Here is a 26,303-nt window from a genome sequence, read left to right as displayed (position 1 = left end):
AATAATCCAGTAAGACTTTTCCATTCTAACTGTAATAAGGTTTTGAACTCAACAAAAGAGCTTGACAGAGGTAAGAAGATAGGCCCCCTGAAAGCATGCTCAGGGAGTGATCATGTAGCCCAGGCAATCTCTGAGAGGTTGGCATGTCAGTGCCACCCTCCTTAGGGGCCTTCAGCTACTGAAGAAAGGCCTGGACCACACATTCTCCATGAAGATGCAGGGACCTCAGGAGGATGCAATAAGGGAAGAGTGAAGACCCCAGAAGGCAGTAGGGAAATGTGAACAAGTGGGTAAGAATTGAAGTCTCCAGTATAGTCAGAAGCTGAAAAATGTTTATCCTCTGGTCCACTTCAAAGTAGAGATTTCACAGCCTAATCACAGCTCCCCCTCCTTCCCCACCCCCCACCGCTATTCAGCAGGTAATTTCAAAATTACAAGTTCTTTAGATGCTATGAATTACCTACAACATTCAAAAAATACTCATTTCTAAGGAAGACCTTTCTCCCTCTTAGCATTCTTGGTAGACTTCTTTTTTCCCAGGACTTAATGATTGAGAGCTGCAAATGTATGGGTACAAATAGCCTTTTAAAGTTAAGGGTTTTAGGTTTATAGCAGGGAACAAAAAGGGAAAAAGAAACATTTTCATGGATGATGAGAATTTTGCCTGACTAAATTCAAAACCACTCACCTCAGACTCCCTTGGAGTGTGTAAAAGCTGTGTGTTGTTCCCTTTAATAATACCTCATCACTGTTTGGCCATAATGCCTCTTAAATAAAGAGAATTTCTTTTCATCTGTTTGCAAATTTGGAGATCAGAGATTGCCTGACTCAGGTGAGGGTAAAGTCAATTGCAGATAAATGGTCTTAAAATGTTTCTGCCACAAGATTTTATTAGATCCTTTCTCTTGGAAGGCTTTCAGTTCCAGAATTATTCACTGTGATTGTAGGCCAGATGTTTGGATATTCAATTTCTAGACTAGGCCAGATAGGAAAATAGCAGTGCGTTGATAACTTTCCCCTGGTTTGTCTGACAGCGTCTGTATCTATGATTAAAATCTCCCTATAGATCCAATACTTCTACTTGTCCCGGGCCTTGAATCCAGTGTTTGCAAACAGGCAATAGAGAGATGGAAAGATTATAGCAGAGTCTGTTACTTAACCCACCTGATTTGGAACATTTTATGGAAGGCATCAGGATAAGCTTACTTTCCTAAGAATAACTGTGTCTTCCTGACGGTGTCTTAAGAGCATAGTATTGTGTGGCTACACCAAAGGATTGACTTCAAAAGTAGAACCTGAGATTTCATTTGAGAAAAACAAACTTAAAACTTATGTATAGGACTGACTCCATTCTTTGTGGATCCTGCTGCAAAATGAAAGGGCAGAGCCCCTGTTCAAAAAAACATGAAGAATTTCAATATTGTAACAGCAGAACATTAGACCAAGCATAGGATCTTTATGAACCTGGGGTCCCATACTGTTGCTCTGCTTCTGACCCATCTGTGCCATGACTGATTAAAAGTTGCAATTCCTCTTTGGTGTTTTCTGAAGGCCCAACTAAGGATACTGACTAATACAAATAACTAGCAGAGTTAAAATTTCAGAATCCACTAAGGAAGCAGACCTCATCTTGCTGTTTGTGTACCCCCAGCATTAGATAAAGGCTTTATCTAATTGCATGGTGGGGAATGCAAGGGAGCTTTATGAACTCTTTCCTTTAGGAATGAGACGAGGCTTATTCTCCTTTGTAGGTACAATGTCACACTGGAGATACCATGCAGTGTTACAGTGTCACATCACTTATGCCAGAAATCCCAGCAGGCACACTTTGGGGTAGGCTTTTCACCTTCTCCACTGGGGCATCCAGTCCAAAAGAAGCAGGAAGAGCTCTATGTGCATAGAGTTGGATTAAAGCTGGACTCTCCTACGAGCAAGCACATCACAGACACAGCCGGAATGATTTTCTCATACAGGGGCAAGATGAATATTTACTGAATAATATAGATTTTTGAACAACTCCCAGAAGTTAATCCATGAAAAGAGATTGACACAGAGCTGCCATATGATAAGGCCTCAAGTGAATCAGTTCTTCTTCCAAAACAGGAATCCTTGGGTGCCTGGGTGGCTCAGTCAGTTGGGCATCTGCCTTTGGCTCAGGTCATGATATTGGGGTCCTGGATAGAGTCCCATGTCAGGTTCTCTGCTCAGCAGGGAACCTGCTTCTCCCTCTCCCTTTGCCACTCCCTTGTTTGTGCTCCCTCTCTCTCTCTTAGTCAAACAAATAAATAAAATCTTTAAAAAATGAAATAAAACAGGAATCCTCAATATCTATTTACATTTTCAAGATAAAAGTGGATGAGAATGTCAAAACTGCCTTAGTGATCCTGATTTTTGTTTGGACTGGTCTGTTTCATCTGAAAAGTCTTTGGACAACAACAACAACAACAACAACAACAACAACAACAACAAAAAGCAGGATATTTCCTTGTTTGGATGTTCAAGGGTCCCTGGAAGTTGAGACAATTTCATGACCATGACTTTGGGGCTGAAAGGGGCATTTTTATTTAAATCAACTTTTAAAATGTAGAAGTTGCTGCTTTACAGAAAAATTGCAAAGATAGTAGAGGGAGTTCCCATATACCACATACCCGGTATCCTCTATTATTAAAATATTAAATTAGTATAGCCACAGCATAAAAATTAATGAACCAACATTCATACATTATAATGAATGAAACAAATGAAAATGAAGACTAGTTTATTCAGATTTCTTTAGTGTTCATCTCCTGTTGTTGCTTTTTCTATTTTAGTATCACATTTAGGATTTCACACTGCATTTAGTTGTCATATCCCCATAGGTCCCTCTTGGCTATGACAATTCCTCAGACCTCCCTTGTTTCTGATGACCTTTACAATTTTAAAGACTACTTGTGAGGGAATTCGTATAAGATCCATCCATTGGGATTTGTCTGATGATTGTCTCAGCATCGAATTGGAGCTATGGGCTTTTGGGAAGAGGAACACAGAGCAATTTGCCTTTCTCACTATATCATATCAAGAGTACATACTACTGGGCACCTGCGTGGCTCAGTTGGTTAAGCATCTGCCTTCAGCTCAGGTCATAACCAGGGTCCTGGGATTGAGCCCCACATCAGGCTCTCTGCTCAGTAAGGAGTCTGCTTCTCCTTCCCCACTGTTTGTGTGCTCTCTTGCATCTTTGCTTTCACAAATAAATAAATAATTAAAAAAAAAGAGTACATGGTACCAACAAGAATGATCAGTGATAAATGATATTAACCTCAGTCACTGGGCTGAGGTAGTGTTTGTTAAGCTGCTCTACTGCCAAGTGAGTCTTTTTAATTTATTAATTTATTTTGAGAGGGAACATTTTAAAAATTAAGAGTTCCAGATTTCAGAAGAGCATGACATAATAGCATCCCTGAGCATAAGGCCCTTGCCAGCCTAGCAGGTAAATCTGGCTTGTCTCTCATGGAATCTAGCATCTAGAAGGCACTCACAAAGGATGCCTGGGTGGCTCAGTGGTTAAACATCTGCCTGTGGCACAGGTCATGATCTTGGGGTCCTAGGATCAAGTCCTACATCAGATTCCCAGCGGAGAGCCTGCTTCTCCTTATGTTTATGTTCCTGCCTCTCTCTGTGTGTCTCTCATGAAAAAATAAATAAAATCTTAAAAAAAATTACTTGGTAAGTATCTGATGGGTCCATGAAGAAGAAGTGGTCCAGGAATGTCACAATTTGGTGAACTCTCTTATTAGTTTTCATATTCACATGGCACAGTTACCAGACTGTGTCCTCAGAGGTTACATAAGTCCACCCAAGGTACAAACCAACAAGTAGTCATGATTCAAACCCAATCAGTCTAGGTCTAAAGTCCAAGTTCTTAAAGACTAGCATTTCCAATGTTCTTGTTGAAGGTAGGAACACTTTGCTTGAATTGATCTCTTTAGGAAATATTTCAAATGTTAAATCATCCTAAGAGAAGCCCTTTTATCAGAGGATGTTCTTTGCTGCACAAAAGTTGTGAAAACAAAATTAAAGCCTGGCTTTTTGTAAGTCCTAACACTTTCTCAATTGCTAAATAATTGTGTGGGTATATTTACTTTAAAGGATTTAACAAGGGGTTCCCTCAGTGAGGCCTCAGCTTCTACCTACCTTTAAAAGATCCATAGAAAAAAAAAAAAAAAAAAAAAAAAAAAAAAAAAAAAGATCCATAGAGTACCCATTCGAGGGTAAATCTGACTGGAATTTGATAAAAATGGGATCAAGTAAGCCAAAAGAAGAAGAAGAAAGAAGAAGAAGAAGAAGAAGAAGAAGAAGAAGAAGAAGAAGAAGAAGAAGAAAGAAGTAGAAGAAGAGAAAGAAGAAGAAGAAGAAGAAGAAGGAGAAGAAGAAGAAGAAGAAGAAGAAGAAGAAGAAGAAGAAGAAGAAGAAGAAGAAGAAGAAGAAGGAGGAGGAGGAGGAGGAGGAGGAGGAGGAGGAGGAGGAGGAGGAGGAGGAAGAAGAAGACGATGACGGAGGAGGAGGAGGAGGAGGAGGAGGAGGAGGAGGAGGAGGAGGAGGAGAAGAGAAGAAAGATCATCAGTAAGAATGTTATTTCAGGGCAGCCTGGGTGGCTCAGCAGTTTAGTGCTGCCTTCAGCTCAGGGCCTGATCCTGGAGTCCCAGGATTGAGTCCCACAGCAGGCTCCCTGCATGGAGCTTGCTTCTCCCTCCACCTGGGTCTCTGCCTCTCTCTCTCTCTCTCTGTCTCTCATGAATAAATAAATAAAATCTTTAAAAAAATAATGTTATTTCAGAAATAGGATTTCAAATCATACACATATTTTGTTATACCTTTGGCTCCAAATTCATATCTGTAAATTATACTTTTTTTGGAACAAAATGAATTCAGTCATCAAATAGTTTTTCCTAGGCTGCCTTTTTTTAAATTCTGTAAATAATCAGACATGAAGCACATCTTAAGGAGATACCACACCACACACCACATACACACATACACACACGCATGCATGCATTAAAGATATCCTATATACCATAGCAACACTTACACAGTGATAAGTAAAGAATTGCCCTAGCTGCAGGTAATACTGATACTTCTCTCCATGGTGTTGGCAGGTTCTGTATATATTAGCACATTTTGACATTTTCCTTCTTCAGCTTTACGAGTCAATCAAGTTGTATTAAATCCTAATCAGAAATTATCATTCTTTTTTCAAGCTTATAAAGCTCAAACCTAACTAATGGCACTTACTTGGCATTTTTGGAGAATAGTCTTTGCCTTCAAACATGCACTTGGGGTTATTATTTAGGAACAAAATAATTTGTGAGAACAAATTTAGCAAACTAAAAGTGTCTTAGTCTTAATATTGTACATATGAAATATGTATAGTATGAAATTTGATACAAACTTCTACCTTTCTGTTTTTCATTTATTTATGTATTTTGAACACAAATTGTATAGATTTAAGGTATACAATGTCATGATTTGATAGACATATAGTGAGATGATTATCATAATCAAGCTTATTAACATATTATCTTCTCATATGGTTATCACTTTTGATGTGTGATGAGTGCACTTGAAATGTACTCTTTTAGTGTATTTCCAGGGTTCAGTACATATTATTAAATATTAGTCATCATTCCTACACATTATGTATCTAGACATATTTATCCTCTATAATTATAACTTTGTAAACTTTTACCAACATCTCCCCATTTCTCCATTTCCCACCTCCCCAGCCACTAGTCACCACCATTCTACTCTCCACCTCTATGAGTGTTTTCATAACTTTTGTTTTCTAACTCCACATATAAGTGAGATCATACAATATGTCTTTCTCATCTGTTTTATTTCACTTAGATTTAGTCCTCAGATTTCAAACATTTTGTCACAAAAGGCAGAATTTCCTTTTTTCTCACAGCTGAAGAATATTCTGTTCCATTTACATATATATATTTAATATAACAAAGTTATAATATATAATATAAATATATTTATAAATGTATCATATATATTTGTAATATAAAAACACATGCATATAAAATATATTTATAATATGCAAATATTATATAAAATATATAATTTAAGTATCATATATGATGTATATCAGAAATATAATATATAATATATATTATGTATATACTTATAATTAGAGAGAGAGAGACATACGGATATCCTCTTTATCCATTCTTCTTCCTTATCCATTCATCTGTCAATAGGCATTTGCATTGTTTCCATATCTTGACTATTAGGAATAATGCTGAAATAAACATGAGAGTGCAGGTATCTCTTTGAGATAGTGGTTTCATTTCCTTTGGGTATTTACCTAGAAGTGGGATTGCTGGATCTTACATTAGTTCTTTTTTAATTTTTTGAGAATCTCCATACTGTATTCCATAACCACTGAACCAAATGACATTTCCACCTAACAGTGTACAAGAATTCCCTTTTCTCCACCTCCTCACCAACATTTTTCTTTTTTCTTTTTGACTATAGTCATTCTAGCAGGTATGAGGTGATGTCTCATTATGATAATTTTATTTTTTTAATTTAAATTCAGTTAGCAAACATGTAGTACATCATTAATTTCAGATGTAGTGTTCAATAATTCATCAATGACATATAACTCTTAGTGGTCATTACATAACATGCCCTCCTTAATGCCCATCACACAATTACCCCATCCCCCCCACCTCCCCTCCAGTAACCCTCAGTTTATTCTTAAATTCTTCAACAGTTGAGTCTTTCATAGTTTTTCTCCTTCTTAAATGACTTCCCCTTCAGTTTTCCTTCCCTTACTCTAAAATCCTCCATACTGTTTCTTATATTCTACATACGAATGAAACATAATTACCTTTCTCTGTTTGACTTATTTCCCTCAGCATAATATCCTCCAGTTCCATCCACATCGATGTAAATAGTAAATATTCATCATTTCTGATGGTTGAATAATATTCTAGTGTATATGTGTGTGTATCTCACATCTTCTTTATCCATTCATCTGTTGAAGGACATCTCATTATGATTTTATTTGTATTTCCATTATGATTACTGATGTGCACCATGTGTACATTTCCTTTTGAGAAATGTCTATTCAGGTACTTAGCCCATTTTTAATTGGGTTTTTTGTTTTCTTGCTATTAAACTGAGTTTTTTTTTTACATATTTTGGATATTACTTCCATTATACATATAGCTTGGAAATATTTTCTCTCATTCCATAAGCTATCTCTTCACTCTTTGTTGATTGTTTCTTTTGCTGCACAGAATTATTTTGGTTTCATGCAGTCCCATTTGTCTACTTTTGCTTTTGTTGACTGTGATTTGGGATTATATCCAAAATTCATTGTCTAGAGCAATATTTAAAAGCTTTTCCTCTGTGTTTTGTTATAACAGCTTTATGGTTTCAGATCTTATATTTAAATCTTTAATTCAATTTGAGTTGATTTTGTATGTGTGGAGTGAGATAAGTCTTATTTTATTAAAATAAAGACTAGGGATCACTGGGTGGCGCAGAGGTTTAGCGCCTGCCTTTGGCCCAGGGCGCGATCCTGGAGACCCGGGATCGAATCCGACGTCGGGCTCCCGGTGCATGGAGCCTGCTTCTCCCTCTGCCTGTGTCTCTGCCTCTCTCTCTCTCTCTGTGACTATCGTAAATAAATAAAAATTAAAAAATAAAATAAAGACTAGAAAACAAAAGTTTAATGAAATTAAGAGTTGGGTTTTTTAAAAGATAAACAAAACTGACAAAACATTAACTATATTAATGATGAAAAGAGCAAAAACTTAAATAAATAAAATTGTAAATGAAAGAAATACAGAGATTATAACAGACTACTGTGGTCAACTATAAACCAACAAATTGCATAACCTAAAAGAAAAGGATAAAATTACTAGAAATATAAACATACCAAGATTGATTCGTGAAGATATGAAAATTCTGAACATATCAATAATGAGTAAAGAGATCGAATCAGTAATCAAAAACCTCCCCAAAAACAAAAGTAGAGGCCTGATCACTTCACTGGTGCATCCCACCAAACAATTAAGAACAGATTAATATTGATCTCTCTTAAATTCTTCCAAAAATTTTCAGAGAAGGAAACAATTCTACACTCATTTCATGAGGCCAGGATTATTCTTATTCCAAACCTAGATAATAGTAGTATAAGAAAAGATAATTATAGGACAATATCCTTGTGAACACAAATACAAAAGTCCTTGACAGGGTATAGATCCTTTACATCTTTGGTTAGGTTTATTCCTAGGTATCTTATGCTTTTGGGTGCAATTGTAAATGGGATTGACTCCTTAATTTCTCTTTCTTCAGTCTCATTGTTAGTGTATAGAAGTGCCACTGACTTCTGGGCATTGATTTTGTATCCTGCCACGCTACCGAATTGCTGTATGAGTTCTAGCAATCTTGGGGTGGAGACTTTTGGGTTTTCTATGTAGAGTATCATGTCATCGGCGAAGAGGGAGAGTTTGACTTCTTCTTTGCCAATTTGAATGCCTTTAATGTCTTTTTGTTGTCTGATTGCTGAGGCTAGGACTTCCAGTACTATGTTGAACAGCAGTGGTGAGAGTGGACATCCCTGTCTTGTTCCTGATCTTAGGGGAAAGGCTCCTAGTGCTTCCCCATTGAGAATGATATTTGCTGTGGGCTTTTCATAGATGGCTTTTAAGATGTCGAGGAATGTTCCCTCTATCCCTACACTCTGAAGAGTTTTGATCAGGAATGGATGCTGTATTTTGTCAAATGCTTTCTCTGCATCCAATGAGAGGATCATATGGTTCTTGGTTTTTCTCTTGCTGATATGATGAATCACATTGATTGTTTTACGGGTGTTGAACCAGCCTTGTGTCCCAGGGATAAATCCTACTTGGTCATGGTGAATAATTTTCTTAATGTACTGTTGGATCCTATTGGCCAGTATCTTGTTGAGAATTTTTGCATCCATGTTCATCAGGGATATTGGTCTGTAATTCTCCTTTTTGGTGGGGTCTTTGTCTGGCTTTGGAATTAAGGTGATGCTGGCTTCATAGAATGAATTTGGAAGTACTCCATCTCTTTCTATCTTTCCAAACAGCTTTAGGAGAATAGGTATGATTTCTTCTTTAAACGTTTGATAAAATTCCCCTGGGAAGCCATCTGGCCCTGGACTCTTGTGTCTTGGGAGGTTTTTGATGACTGTTTCAATTTCCTCCCCGGTTATTGGCCTGTTCAGGTTTTCTATTTCTTCCTGTTCCAGTTTTGGTAGTTTGTGGCTTTCCAGGAATGTGTCCATTTCTTCTAGATTGCCTAATTTATTGGCGTATAGCTGTTCATAATATGTTTTTAAAATCGTTTGTATTTCCTTGGTGTTGGTAGTGATCTCTCCTTTCTCATTCATGATTTTATTAATTTGAGTCTTCTCTCTCTTCTTTTTAATAAGGCTGGCTAACGGTTTATCTATCTTATTAATTCTTTCAAAGAACCAACTCCTGGTTCTGTTGATCTGTTCCACAGTTCTTCTGGTCTCGATTTCATTGAGTTCTGCTCGAATCTTTATTAACTCCCTTCTTCTCTTGGGTGTAGGATCTATTTGCTGTTTTTTCTCTAGCTCCTTTATGTGTAAGGTTAGCTTTTGTATTTGAGTTCTTTCCAGTTTTTGAATGGATGCTTGTATTGCGATGTATTTCCCCCTTAGGACTGCTTTTGCTGCATCCCACAGATTTTGAACGGTTGTATCTTCATTCTCATTAGTTTCCATGAATCTTTTTAATTCTTCCTTAATTTCCTGGTTGACCCTTTTATCTTTTAGCAGGATGATCCTTAACTTCTGAAAGAAATTGAGGAAGACACAAAGAGATGGAAAAATATTCCATGCTCATGGATTGGCAGAATTAATATTGTGAAAATGTCAATGTTACCCAGGGCAATATACACGTTTAATGCAATCCCTATCAAAATACCATGGACTTTCTTCAGAGAGTTAGAACAAATTATTTTAAGATTTGTGTGGAATCAGAAAAGACCCCGAATAGCCAGGGGAATTTTAAAAAAGAAAACCATATCTGGGGGCATCACAATGCCAGATTTCAGGTTGTACTACAAAGCTGTGGTCATCAAGACAGTGTGGTACTGGCACAAAAACAGACACATAGATCAGTGGAACAGAATAGAGAATCCAGAAGTGGACCCTGAACTTTATGGGCAACTAATATTCGATAAAGGAGGAAAGACTATCCATTGGAAGAAAGACAGTCTCTTCAATAAATGGTGCTGGGAAAATTGGACATCCACATGCAGAAGAATGAAACTAGACCACTCTCTTTCACCATACACAAAGATAAACTCAAAATGGATGAAAGATCTAAATGTGAGACAAGATTCCATCAAAATCCTAGAGAAGAACACAGGCAACACCCTTTTTGAACTCGGCCATAGTAACTTCTTGCAAGATACATCCACGAAGGCAAAAGAAACAAAAGCAAAAATGAACTATTGGGACTTCATCAAGATAAGAAGCTTTTGCACAGCAAAGGATACAGTCAACAAAACTCAAAGACAACCTACAGAATGGGAGAAGATATTTGCAAATGACATATCAGATAAAGGGCTAGTTTCCAAGATCTATAAAGAACTTATTAAACTCAACACCAAAGAAACAAACAATCCAATCATGAAATGGGCAAAAGACATGAAGAGAAATCTCACAGAGGAAGACATAGACATGGCCAACATGCATATGAGAAAATGCTCTGCATCACTTGCCATCAGGGAAATACAAATCAAAACCACAATGAGATACCACCTCACGCCAGTGAGAATGGGGAAAATTAACAAGGCAGGAAACAACAAATGTTGGAGAGGATGCGGAGAAAAGGGAACCCTCTTACACTGTTGGTGGGAATGTGAACTGGTGCAGCCACTCTGGAAAACTGTGTGGAGGTTCCTCAAACAGTTAAAAATAGACCTGCCCTACGACCCAGCAATTGCACTGTTGGGGATTTACCCCAAAGATACAGATGCAATGAAACGCCGGGACACCTGCACCCCGATGTTTCTAGCAGCAATGGCCACGATAGCCAAACTGTGGAAGGAGCCTCGGTGTCCAACGAAAGATGAATGGATAAAGAAGATGTGGTTTATGTATACAATGGAACATTACTCAGCTATTAGAAATGACAAATACCCACCATTTGCTTCAACGTGGATGGAACTGGAGGGTATTATGCTGAGTGAAGTAAGTCAGTCGGAGAAGGACAAACATTATATGTTCTCATTCATTTGGGGAATATAAATAATAGTGAAAGGGAATATAAGGGAAGGGGGAAGAAATGTGTGGGAAATATCAGAAAGGGAGACAGAACGTAAAGACTGCTAACTCTGGGAAACGAACTAGGGGTGGTAGAAGGGGAGGAGGGCGGGGGGTGGGAGTGAATGGGTGACGGGCACTGGGTGTTATTCTGTATGTTAGTAAATTGAACACCAATAAAAAATAAATTAAAAAAAAAAAGTCCTTGACAAAATAGAGCAAATAGAATCCATCAGCAAAAAAAAAAAAAAAAAAAAAGAATCCATCGGCAAATCAAAAGGATCATACACCATGATCAAGTGGGGTTTATCCCTAAATGCAAGAATAATTCAACACACACAAATCAACTAAGTGTGAATGCCACATTAACAGAATGAAGGATAAAAATTGTGTGATCATCTCAATGGATATAGAATAAAACATTTGACAAAATTCAATATTCTTTCATAATTAAAAACTCTTAACTAATTGGGTATAGAAGGAATGTAACTCAACATAATAAAGACCACATATGATAAGCCCACATCATTCTCCATGGTAAAAAACTTAAGATGTTTTTCTAAGATCAGGAACAACATAGGGAAGCCCGCTCTCACCACCTTAATACAATGTAGTACTGAAAGTCCTAACCAGAGCATTTAGACAAGAAAAAGAAATAAAAGGCATCCAAATCAGAAAAGAAGAAGTAAAATTGTCACTGTTTGCAGATGACATGATCTTTATATAGAACAGTCTAAAAATTCCATCAAAAAACTGTTGGAGCTTAAGAGCTAAGTTACTAAAGTTGCAGGATATAAAAATCAACATAAAAATATCAATTGCTTTTTATATGCACTAACAAAAAATCACCCAATAAATAAATTAAGAAAACAATCCCATTTACAAAAAGAAAAAAAAGAGTAAAATTTATCAAAAGAGTGAAAGATTTTTAATCCATAAGCTATAAAACACTGATGAAAGAAACTGAAGAAGACACAAACAAATGGAAACATATCCCATGTTCATGGACTGGGAGAATTAATAGTTTCAAATGTCCATGCTATTTAAAACAATGTAAAGAGTCAATAAATATTTATTAAAATTATTTTGGTATTTTTCACAGAAATAGAAGAGAAAATCCTAAAATTCATATGAAACCACAAAAGACCATGAATAGCCAAAGCAATCTTGAGCAAAAAGAACAAAGTTCAAGGCATTACACAATCCACTTTCAAAATTTACCACAAAGACATAGTAATGGAAACAGTATCATAGTGGCATAAAAGCGGGCATATCAAACACTGGCACAGAATAAACAGCCCAGAAATAAATGTATGCATTTATGGTTAATTGGTCTTTGACAAAGGTGCCAAGAACACACAATGCAGAAATGATGGTCTTTCCCATAAATGACACCAAAAAAAACCTGATTTTCCATTTGTAAACCTCTACCTTTCACACGTGTGGGTATGAATGTGAGACAAGACATACCAGTGTTCAGATTCCATCCTATATTTTCTGCTCAAAACTTCCCCCAAATTACTCACTGGGGTAATAAAAGACAAATCAAGTGAACCAGTCACCTGCATTAGTGAAATTTAGATTAAAAAATAGATACTATTTCCCTGCAGTCATATGGTGTAAAGTCAAAGCTTTCTGGCTCTTTTTTTCTTCTTTAAAGATTTTACTTATTTACTTGAGAGAGAGCTAGAGAGCACAAAGGGAGTGGGAAGGCACAAAGAGAGAGAGAGAAGCAGGGATCCCATCACAGGGCTCAGTCCCAGTCCTCAAGATCACCACCTGAGATGAAGGCAGACATTTAACCAACTGAAGCAAAGTTTTCTGGCTCCTTTCTGTACAACATCCAGTATGTTTTCTTACTCTTGGTCACCATTTAATGTTTGTCCTTTGATTTCTTAGCAGTAACGGTTTACAAATGTAAGCCACCATTTGGAGCATCAACTGAAAAAATAATATATCTGGAGCAGGAAACACTTGACTGCAGACAACAAATATTGTGTGGCTTGGTATAGAACCAACTATGGCAGCAGATGTAATGATGATTTCTCATTGAGTCTGATTAAGTGAAGACCAGTACTTTGATAAAAAAATATTCCAACATCATGAAGTTATTTCAATAAGTTTTAAAATATCACTCTTGACACTGGGCAAAGAGCTAGTATATATCCTGTCTCTTCATTTAGCCATGTACTCCCAGCTTGACTTTCCTCATGTGTAGAATGCTCTAAGGATTTAATAAGGACTATTTAAGTAAGTACTTAGTAAAATAACTAAGAGGGTATAAGCACTTAACAGCTGGTAGTAAGTAGATTATAAAGTATGAGTCCATCAGAAAACCAGATGTTTATTAGAGTACATTCTATACAATGCCTTTGACACAATGCACAAAGGAACTACTAACTCTAATCATTTGGGAGAAAGGCTGGAGCAGCTTCCTAGATATTTCCAATGCCATACTGTTTATCCTATAGAAAGCCATTTAAAGTTGTTTAACCCAAAATTCCCAAATATATTTCGCCAAGGCACTCCTTTTAAAGTGGCCCCCATAGTCATCCAAATGATTCATGTGTTCTTTGCACCGTGCTCTGAAAAATCCTGAGATGGTATAATTTTAACAATCTGTTGATCTTTAAGAAGAGAACATCTCTGATTTGAATATAGAAAAAAATTAATCAAAATATATGTTTTTTTTCCAATTGTAATTTTAAACTAAAAGTGTTTTTGTTAGTGAGAGACTAGACCTCTTTGGAAATCAGAATAAATGAATTTATAATGGCAAAAGAACATCCAGACCGAAATCACTCCAACACACTCATATACGTCATACACAAAACAAAATTTTTCTGGAACAAGGTGGGTATGAGGAAAGATCATGGGGCTCTGAAAGGCTGGGAAGTCCCAGTCTGTGGACCAGGAGCCATATCTCTTGTAGCATCCTCGCTCATAGAGTGAGTGCTCAATTTGCACAATGGGGCTCAACTGGCATATCCTTACTGGTATATCCTTCAAAATGTCAGGTAGTTAAGCTAAAAGCACACAGAACTGTATTAATAAATACATATTTAAACATCTAGAGGGAATTAATGGTAACATTTTTATTTGAAATCCTCTTGAAAATGTTATGATAAGAAATAATAATGCAGTCCTTCCAAATGTACAGTTTATTGGTACATACAAATACCACTATTTCATCCAATTACTCTGATTGTGTAGGTTAGCATATTTACATAGTGTATACAGTAGCACATTTCCTATATAACAGTGAATGTATGCATACATATATAGAGTGTGTATACATATACATGTAATACAGTATGTTACTGTGTTCTCAAATCCCACCATCATTCAATGTCTTGCCAAATAGCATTACAGGCAAAGCGCCAGATCTTTTCACTTCCCCACTGAAGTCACTTGGAACATATCTGAGCGTGGCAAAATACATTTGCCAAGTTATGTGCATAAAAACATCCTTTGATCTTTCAGAGTCATAAATATGTAATAAACTACATGATTGCCCTACTGATCTGTCCAACATCAATCTTACCTTCTCTTTTTATGGGTTCATCAAAATAAGATATGATCAAGGTACAAAAGAGTTAAAGAAGCTATTTATTTTAATGTTTCCTTGGAGAGCATGCTTGTTATTGTGAGTACAAATTATATATATAATATTTCATGAATGATGTCGAAGCATTAAAAATCACCTCTGCTCTTGAAGTTAACACACAACTCTGGCTCTCTGCCAATACTCCCTCATCCCCTTATGGCCTACTGCAAGATGCAGTGTCATTTTTTCCAGGATGATGCTGAAATGTTTCTCAAAATTCTATTTTTAAGTTGTTAGACTAGATTCTTAACATTAATCCCTTTTTTTCAATGTCCAGGAAATTGCCCCAAAGCAACTATTTGGTTTGAGCTAAAGAGTGTTAATCAAAATTAGGAATTATTCAAATTTTAACAGATACCAAAATAAGGGTTATGGAGAACAATGGGTATAGGGATCATGAAAAGAGATTATGCTAGCAAAGGACAAGACATTTTGTTGTTGTCATTTAATCTTTAAAAGTGCACATCTCTGGTTTCTGTGCCCACTTGCGGTTTATTGAGTGTTTTTAACATCAAGCTGCCAACATAGGTTATATCAGGTGAGGAGATCTTTAAATTGACTATTGTGAAATAATGTAGGAAAGCAAAAAAAATATGCATGCCATAAACTGAGTGATGGAGTGAGTAGTAAAATCCACATTTTTTTTTCTCACAAGGGACAAATAAGATTGAACTAAGTGTTTTAGTCATTAGAACGATGTAAGTTTTACCTTATAACAGAACAAAATAATTATTCAAGTTTATTCTGATATATTTAGGGCAGTGAAAGAAACGGCTTATGTCAACAACTATATTTTCACAAGTATGAGCTGTATACATTGTTCCTGGCAACATAAAATGGACTGATGTTAATGTATGATTAGTAATAAACCAGGAAGTTTTCTCCAATGTACATAATTATTCTATCAGAGAAGGAAGGGAAGACCCTAAAACAATTCAATGGAACTTAATAATGTGGACTTCTATCACAAGATTTTTTTTTAAAGATTTTATTTATTTATTCATGATAGTCACACAGTGAGAGACAGAGAGGCAGAGACACAGGCAGAGGGAGAAGCAGGCTCCATGTAGGGAGCCCGACGCGGGATTCAATCCCCGGTCTCCAGGATCGTGCCCTGGGCCAAAGGCAGGCGCCAAACTGCTGCGCCACCCAGGGATCCCTATCACAAGATTTTAATCTCACTATCAGTTGTGCAATTTATTAAAAATATGAATTTAATTTTTAAAAAAAGAGTATCTCACTCCATTCAAGATGATTTTAAGCTTTTCCCAGAGCTCTGTTCAAGGGCATCCCTGGAAAAGACGTTTATGCTATTCTGCTCTTAGGTCCAGCTCTCATCTCTCATTTTACTTTTTATCCGAATCTGGTTTTCCCTCTGTTGTGGCTGTTTTAAACACGTCTAAGCTCCAAACCCTCCCTTTCTGTGTTTGCTGAGAACTAATGAAGCAACTACCTTGATAAAGAGATGAACACCAAGATTTTGAATTTTATAAAGCCTGTATTTTCAGCATTTTTCTCTTATCCTAATGGACTAACAAAACCCTCTATTAATTCCCCACAATGGAAAATATGTCATTTTCATTACTTGTTTCATGAAACAAATACTCAGTGATACTTTTCCAGCTCAAAGATCTAAATTATACTCATCTTGGGAGAAAATGTGTAATGCATACCCCTTTCCCTTAAGGGGGTGCTACCTTAATGTGGGGGAATATACTCTGCATAGAAGTAATCAATAATAGAGGAACCTCTAAGAAATTTCCTTTAAAAAAAGATTTTATTGATTTATTCATGAGAGACACACACAGAGAGAGAGGCAGAGACATAGGCAGAGGGAGAAGCAGACTCCATGTGGGGAGCCTGATGTGGGACTCAATCCCAGGACCCTGGGATCATCTCTAAGGAATTTCCATGTGGTGTGATAGAAGGTTATATAGGTTTATAGAAGAGAATCGCTTCCAGAGAAAAGAGAGAAATGTTGAGTTGTCTTCACTCATGCCAGCCTCAAGATGAGAGACAAGGCTTTCAATAAAGGCAGGCCAGGGTCAAAGAGGTGAGCCATGAACTTGGCCTGGGGGGTATAGATTTAATTTGGTGGGCAATGGGAAAATCTTTTCTAGGAATCTTTCTGTTATGTTGTGTCTTAAAGTTTCTCTTTTCATAATAATAATTCTCTCTTCCTGAGAGCATTTCCCATTGTGACACAATCTTGTTCAAATCCTGTCCTGAAAGACAATTATAAATCTGAATAAGACTGTCAAAAACATTTTTAGTAATCTAGAAATTCAACCAAAGGTACAGAAATGAACATAGAGGTGTTTATTCACGAAAACTATTGAACCTAGTGTAAGAAAAATGATAGTCTAGTACATTTTTGGCTGGGACCTCTTCCACTCTCCATCCCACCCTGTTATACTGTCGGTGCTGTAGTTTAACCAGGGTAGATCAGGCTGTGAAAACAGTAAATGTGCTCCTACTAGCAAAGGTGGATGTGGTCAGTTAAAGTAGTGATCTTCATGGAAAGCAAACAAGAAGAGCCAGAGGCTCCCTTTCCCTGAGATTGCAGGATGATTTGAATTAAGCAACAGAGTATAGAACTAGTCTAGGATTTAGCAGGCAGTTCTGAAAGACAGCAGAATGACTCTTGATATGGTATCCATATATCCTGAGTTGGCCGAAGGCTTGTACAGCAGGTCAAGACACACTTATTTGGCCAATAGCATCTGAACACAGGATATGTGAAAGAACCTGGCAGAAATTAAAAGCCAGGACACAATGGAAAATGGCCTGAAATTTGAATGACTCTTACAACAATACAGTTAACAACTGACTTCTCATCAGACACATGAAGGCTAGAGGCAGTGGAATGCCATATTTCCAAATGCTATGTGAAGAAAAAAAAACAACCATAGATTCTATTTCTAGCAAAACTATCCTTTGAAAATAAAGATGAAACACATACATTTCCAGATAAATAAAAACTAAGATAATCCTTGACTAGCTGACCTGCCTACAAAGAAACATAAAACTCAAGGCTGCTTTTTGAATAGAAATGCCAGGGCCTCTTAGATCCACATTAAAAACAAAACAAAACAACAAAGACTCCAGAAATGATAAATATGTGGCTTAACATAAATGACTCACTAAGTGCATATTTTCTTATTTCTTCTCCTGACTTTTAGAAACTACATAAGTTGGTATAAAATGACAATTATAAACACTGTTTTATTGGGTATATTATAAAAGAAGAGGAAGGAAAAGGAGACATAGTGGAATAAAGGCACAATATTTTACTATATTTAAATTAGTATGATTTCAAAGTAGATTGTGATGTATATTATAATCCTAGAGCAACCATAAAATATAATTCAAAATAATATATAAAAATCAACAGAAGTAAAAATAATGTGTGTATTTAATCTAGAAGAAGGCAGGAAAAGAGGACTGAAAGGGTAAAAACAGTATCATTCAAATGGAAAACAAAGAAATGCTGCATATAAAAATTCATCCAAATAAGAAATGATAATGAATGTGAATGGACCCTTTACTCAACAAGCAGAGATCACCAGATTGATTTTTTTTTTAAAAGAACTAATTCTTATAAGATACACATTTTACATTCAAAGTGTGATTGAAACTTAAGAAAAATGTCTGAAGACAGAGGGAAATTATAGTTCATCAAAAATTTATAACAACTAAAAAAATTATAACAACTATAAATATATACACACATCTAGCAACAGAACCCCAAACATAGGAAATAAGATATTAACAAATTAAAAAGAGGCACCAAGCATTCAGCAATTGCTAGAGACATCAATTGTTCATTTTCAGTTTTTGGTTAGACAAATAAATGGATGTCAAGAAGTATATAGAGAACTTGAGCAAGATCATCAAACAGTTTAACCCTACTGACGTGCTAATATTTCATTCAACTACTATAGAATGGACACTCCTTTTAAGCATACACAAAGCATTCCTCATGGCCCACAAGACATCTCAATAAATTATCTGTTTATATAGTTATCATTCAAATATGTTCTCTTATCACCATAGAATTGAATTAGAAAGTATTAACAAATAAAAATCTCAGAAAGGGGGCAGCCCAGGTGGCTCAGTGGTTTAGGATCAGTCCAGGGCCTGATCCTGTTAAAAAAAAAAAAAAAATCTTAGAAAGCCACCTTTAGGATGTTAAACAACATCATTTATAAATAACCCATGTAAAGAGAAAGGCTAAAGGGAATTTTTTTAATATTGAAATCAATGATAATGAAATTACAATATATCAAAAGTTATTTGATACATTTAAAGCAGTGCTTAGAGAAAAATTCATAGCATTGGACATCTATACCCAAAAATTAGAAAGTTCTAAAAGCAATAACTTAAATTTTTATCTTAAAAAAATTAGAAAAAAGAAGTAAAAACTAAACCCACCAAGACTAGAAGGAAGAAAATCCTAAAATATAAGGAATTAAAATAATAATAATCATCATCATCATCATCAGAAGAAGAAGAAGATGATGATGATACAGGGATACCTGGATGGCTCAGTGATTGAGCATCTTCAATCAACTCAGGGCGTGATCCTGGAGTCCTGGGATTGAGTCCCATTTCAGGGTCCCTGTGAGGAACCTGCTTCTCCCTCTGCTGATGTCTATGCCTCTCTATGTGTGTGTCTCTCATGAATAAATAAATAATATCTTTTTAAAATACAGAAAAACAAAAAATTCAAAAATTGAAGAAATCAAGAGTTGCTTTTTTTGAGATCAAAAAGTAAAATGAAAGAAACTTTTGCTAGACTGACAAATAATAAGATCAAAATTACCAAAATCAGTAATAAAAGATTAAACATAACTATCAGGAAATTAAAAGTATTGTTAACATAATATTATGCAAAACTAGATGTCAATACATTAGGTAATTTAGATTAAATGAAGCTGAGACCTAAATGACCAAAACTGACTTAAAGAGAAATAGAAAGCCTAAATATAAACCTGTCAAGTAAAGAAATAGCACAAGGAATTAAAAATCTTCTCATGAAGAAAAGCCCAGACCCATATGGCTTTCATGATGAAATACATAAAATATGCAAAGGATCAATAATATAAATTCTTCACAAACTTTTTCAGAAAATAAAGGAAAGGATACTTTACAACTCTTTCTATAAGCGTAATTTTTTCAGGATGCCTGGTTGGCTCAGTGGTTAAGCGTCTGCCTTCAGCTCAGAATGTGATCCTGGAGTCCCAGGATCCAGTCCCACATCGGGCTCCCTGCATTGAGCCTGCTTCTCCCTCTGCCTGTGTCTCTGTCTCTCTATCTCTCCGTGTCTCTCATGAATAAATTAAATAATCTTTAAAATAATAAATATACTTTTTTGTACCACTGAAGCCCAAGAAAAACATCATGAGAAAATAAAGCTGTAAACCAATATCCCTGATGAAAATAGAAGCAAAATTATTTATTAAATTTTCACAAACTGAATTGAACACCTTAAAACATTGTGTGCCATTGTTGTGCAGCATTTATATCACCTTCAAAAATAAAGAATGAAAAATATATGTTGTTGTTGGACACATAGAAGAAGCATTTGAAGGCATCTGGGTGGCTCATTTGGTGAAGTGTCTGCCTTCGGCTTGGGTCATGACCCCAGGAGCCCCGCGTTGGGCTCCCTGCTCGTGAAGAGTCTGCTTCTCCCTCTCCCTCTGCCTCTCCAGCTGAGTGTGTGCTCTCTCTCTCTTTCTTGCTCTCACTCTCACTCTCACGCTTTCAAAGAAATAAGCAAAATCTTCTTTAAAAATTAAAAATAAATTAAAAAAAACAAGCAGCATTTGACAAAAAGCAACACCTCTTTATAATAATAAGTCTCAGGACACTAAAAATAAGAAGGAATTTACTTAACCTGATAAAGGGAACCTATAAAAAGCCTACAGTTTGTATTAAACTGCAGGCTTTCCTCTAAAATTGAGAATAAGGCAAGAATGTCCACTCTCACATCTCTACTCAATATTGTAATGGTGGTTATAAGAAAACAAAAATTATTGAAAGGAATCTTGATTGGTAAGGAGAAAGTAAAACTATTTTATTATAAATGACATAATTCTATATTTATAAAATCTTAAGGAGTACACTATTAAATAAGTAAAAGTAATAAAGGAGTTTAACAAGGTCAAAAGATCAAAAGTGCATTGATAGACAAAATAAATTGTATATAAAATTCTATATACTGGCTTCTATATACAACTTGAAATTGAAATTAAGAAATAATGCAATCACAGTAGCATCAAAAATTAAATACTTAGGAATAAATAAAATAAATAAATAATAGAAATAAACAAAATAATGCAATATTGTTTCCAGCAATTAAAGTGGGTTGAAACAAATCAAAAGATACCCCATGCTCATAGATTGGAAGAATAAATATTGGTTGAATGGCAGTTCTTGCCAAATTGTTTGACAAATTCAATCCAGTCTCTATAAAAATCCTAGCAAGATTTTTTGTTAAGCTAATCCTAATACTACTTGGTTTCAAATCTTACCATGAATCTATAGTAATCAAGAGAATATAGTTTTTCTATAAACATGGTGACATAGACAAATTGAAAACAAGAGATCAGAAATCAACACTTATGTTTATAGTCAATTAATTTTTGAGTAAAGTACAATGATAATCCATTGGTGAAAGGACAGTCTTTTCATTAAGTTATGCTGGACCAAGAGAATATTCAGCGGAAACAGTTCTAAAGTATTTCAACTGATAAATGGGCGAAAAGAATGTGGCATATCTATATAGTGAAATTTCTTTTCAGAAAAAAAGTCCTGAGACCTGCTATAATAGGGGTGAGCCTTGAAAGCATTATGCTAAATGGCAGACGTGAAATGGTAACATATTGTATGATTCCATTTATATGAAATCTTCAGAAAAGATAAGTTTATGGGGAACCCTGGGTGGCTCAGCGGTTGAGCACCTGCCTTTGGCCCAGGGCATGATCCTGGAGACCCGGGATCGAGTCCCACGTCGGGCTCCCTGCATGGAGCCTGCTTCTCCCTCCTCCTGTGTCTCTGCCCCTCTCTCTCTCCCTCTCTCTCTCTCTCTCTGTGTCTCTCATGAATAAATAAATAAAATCTAAAAAAAAAAAAAAAAGATAAGTTTATGAAGACGAGAGTAAATAATTGATTTTCTAAGCCTGAGTTTTGAAAGAGGCATTGACTGCAAATGAGATCCTGCAGATTTATGGATGAAAGTGGTCTAAAAATGGATTACCAGAGAACCTACTTTATATGACTGAATCATTTTTGTTTGTAAAGGTTTGCTCGATGATGCAGGGCATGTTCCAGGTATACCTAAAAAGAATATGCCTTCCATTGTTCTTGGGTGGAATGTCTATTAATGTCAGCTCCAGTTCATTGATGATGTTGTTTATTGAATATTGTTTAGCTCTTTGATACTCCTGTTGGTTTTCCATCTACTAGTTCTTCAACGTTCAGAGGACCGTTGAAGTCACCAACTACAATTATCTATTTTTCCTTTTCGTTCTATCAGATTTTGTTTCATGCATTTTAAAGCAGAATTGATATGTACATAGACATTCAGGATTGCTGTATCTTCTTTGTTAATTGGCCATTTTACCAATATGTGATATTCCTTTGTATTCCTGGTAAGTTTTTTTTACTATGAAGTCTACCCTTCCTGATATTGATAAAGTTACTCTAGTTTTCTTTCGATTGGTGTTGACAAGGTACATATATGTCCACTCTTTTACTTTTTTTAAAGCCATCTTTTTAAAATTTTTTATTTATTTATTCATGACAGGCACAGAGAGAGAGAGGCAGAGACACAGGCAGAGGAAGAAGCAGGCTCCGTGCAGGGAGCCGGACGTGGGACTCAATCCGGGGTCTCCAGGATCACATCCCAGGCTGAAGGTGGCGCTAAACCACTGGGCCACTGGGGCTGCCCCACTCCTTTACTTTTAATCAACCCATATAATAGTATTGGAAGTAAGTCTCCTGTAGAAAACATATAGTTGGTTTATGTTATTTTCCTCTAATAATATCTGGGGTTTTTTGTTGTTGCTCTTATAAAGGTCTATTTATTTATGTTTGTTTGTTTGTTTGTTTGTTTGTTTGTTTGTTTGTTTGTTTTAGAGAGAGAGCACACATACAAGTAGGGGGAGGGGCAGAGGGAGAAAGACATGGAGAGAATCTCAAGCAGACTCCCTGCTGAGAGTGGAGCCTCACGTGGGGCTTGATCTCAAGACCCTGAGATCATGACTTGAGCCGAAATCAAGAGTCAGATGCTTAACTGACTGAGCTGCCCAGGTGCCCCTAATCTCTATCTTTGAAGTATTTAGATCCTTGAATATGATTATCAATGTGTTTAGAATTAAGCACATTTTCTTATTTGTTTTTTATTTTCTCTGCCTCTGTTTTGTCTTTTTCTTTCCCTTTAGTTAGTCTACAATAACAAAATACTACAGACTGGGTGCCTTATACATAGCAAAAATTTATTTCTCACAGTTCTGAAGGCTGAAAGTCCAAGATCAGGGCGCCAGCACTGTCTGGTTCAGATGAGGGCTCTCTTACAGGTTTCAGACTGCTGCCTTCTCATTTGTTCTCACCTGGAGAAAGGGATGAGAGAGCTTTCTGAGGGTCCTTCATTTAGGGTACTAACCCTATTTATGAGGACTCCACCCTCATAGTTTAATCACTTCTCATGGGACCCTTCTCTTAATACCATCACTATAGGCATCAGGTTTTCAACATATAAATTTGATGGGGACACAAATATTCAGACCACAGAAATGCTCATCTTTAAGGGGATTTTTTTGAACAAGTTTTAGTGTTCAATTGTAATTTAACTATTGTAATTATTACTTGGCAATATGCATAGTTAACTTCTCACAGGCTATTCAGAATCAATATTTTGCCACTTCAAGGGAAATAGAAAATTCACCATAATCAAAGTCTGTTAACCCTCCCCTTTTATGTTTTGGGATGATAGAACTATTCTGATTCCTGATTCAGTGATGGTTACACAACCCTATACTTGTGTTTAAATAGTTGAAACTTATGCCATATGCCATAAACAATTTTTACTCTATGATAATTAAAAAGAAAAAATGTCACTAAACAAGGAAAAAATTTAAAAATATACAGTGATAGTTGAACAACTTTAAAATCACTGAATCATACATTTACAATGAGTTAAGTTTATGTTAATTTTATATCTCAGTAAAGATACTAAAGTGCTTTTTATTCAGAGCTCTGGATCCTGGAGTTTATCTGTCCTGGATTATTGAATGGGTGAGCCTACTGCATCACCATGTGCATGAAAATGTGTCCTAAGTATATCAATGATTGGAGAAAAAATATAAAACCATAAAAACACTAGAAAATAATACAGAAGAATTCTTTTAAAGATATCTCCATCTGGGCAGACATCGTAATGCAAAATAATTTGCAAATGGATCAACAATTTAAATGTAAAAAACAAAACAAAGGTACTCCAAGTAAATATGGGGAAATTGTGTTATATCTCTGGAGAGCAGAATGACTTTCTTGACTATGGATCCAAATCCAAAAGTCATAAAATTCAAACAAACAACTCTGTATCGGAGTATTTTCATTTATATAACTGATAAAAAGGCTAATCCTAACATGTAAGCAACTCAGAGATATTGATAAGATAAAGGTCCACAACCCAGGAGAAAATGGTTCAGAGGATACAAAATAAATACATAGAAGTACGCAATGGCTCTACCTTATTGTAATGAAAGAAATACTAATTACTGCCATATGAAATACATAAGAGTAAACAACTCTGAGGATGGAACTCTGAGATGTTCCACTACTGACCATTCCTGGAGAAGAAATGGTCATTTTACTCAGATTAGATACCAGTCTACTTTATACAGACAAGTGGATTATAGATTTTTTAAAAAGGGTCATTTTCTTATCCATAAATCTAACAGGGGCATAAAACCCAAATCAGCAAAAAAAAAACTTGGTGCCCATTATGATTTTGAAGTTAAGTGATTGCTCACTTGTATAGTGACTACCTTAATGTATAGTATTTAAGAGACCCCCATCTACTGTGACTTGAGAAAAATCCTTAAATTATGTATGAAAAGGTTGCTTTTTAAAATCATATCACCCAACTGAAACCTTAGGTTGAATTTTACAGGTAAAATAGTCCTTGTAATTATCAGAATTGTGAGGGCCAGATGAGATGATAACCATATTCTTGCACACTGCAACAGCAGCATTATTGCTTGGAACCTTAACCATTTTAGAGTTAGATCCTAAAGATACTAATTGGTTGTCATCCTTTTTCTTATTTTTTTTTCTTTTTTTCCCCACCCTCATGTATCACTAAACAACTAGTTTCTCCCTTTCGTCACTTCCCATTGTGTATTTTTCAGAAGAAGTACTGTATTCAGATGCCAGCCAATAAATTGTCACATAATGGAAAATGATATGTCACAACATTCATTGTAAGGTTTAATAAAATTAAATTTGCACCCAAAAAAAAAATATATAGCAAGTAGCAGAAACTAGTGGAGAATTTCTCTAGGACTCCAGAATAAATCCCTTTCAGTGCATTTCAGTAAAGCTTTAAAAGTAACAGAAATTGGGGCACCTGGATGGCTCAGTCGGTTAAGCATCTAACTCTGGATTTTGGTTCAGGTCATGATCTCAGGGCTCTGGGACTGAGCCCTGCTTCAGACTACCTACTCAGTGGGAGTCTGCTTATCTTCCTCTCCCTCTGCCCCTCCCCTCACTCACTGTCTCTTTTTGAAATAAATATTTTTAAAATATAAAAGTAAGTAAAAGTAACAAACTCTCTGAAAAGAAGTTTGACAATATGTACCAAGATCTTAAGAATGTTTTGTATATGTTACCCAGCAATCCCATTTCAAGGAATCTACTCTAAAGAATAATAGATTCATGTACCAAGATAATTGTGGCATTGATGCTATTTAAAAAAAAAAATTATTTATTTATTCATGAGAGACAGACAGAGAGAGAGAGAAGCAGAGACACAGGCAGAGGGAGAAGCAGGCTCCATGCAGGGAGCCTGATGCAGGACTCGATCCTGGGATTCCAGAATCACACCCTGAGCCAAAAGCAGATGCTAAACCGCTGAGCCATCCAGGGATCCTCCAAAATTGATGCTTATTAACAGTGAGCTTGATTGGATTTGGCTTAGGTCTAGTGCCAATCTTTGGCCAAGGTAATGAGTGAGAGGCCTATGATATTGGAGTGCAGGAGACAGATGTTGTCTATTAATTTAACAAATAATACATAGTATTTATTATGTGTCAGAGACTGTTCTCGTTGTTTTTACAATTAGAGTAACTGCTCAGTTAATCCTCA

This window comes from Canis lupus, chromosome 3, assembly GCF_003254725.2.
Source record: "Canis lupus dingo isolate Sandy chromosome 3, ASM325472v2, whole genome shotgun sequence".
Taxonomy (NCBI): Eukaryota; Metazoa; Chordata; class Mammalia; order Carnivora; family Canidae; genus Canis; species Canis lupus.
The sequence above is the reverse complement of the archived record's forward strand: the minus strand, read 5'-3'. Positions refer to the sequence as shown.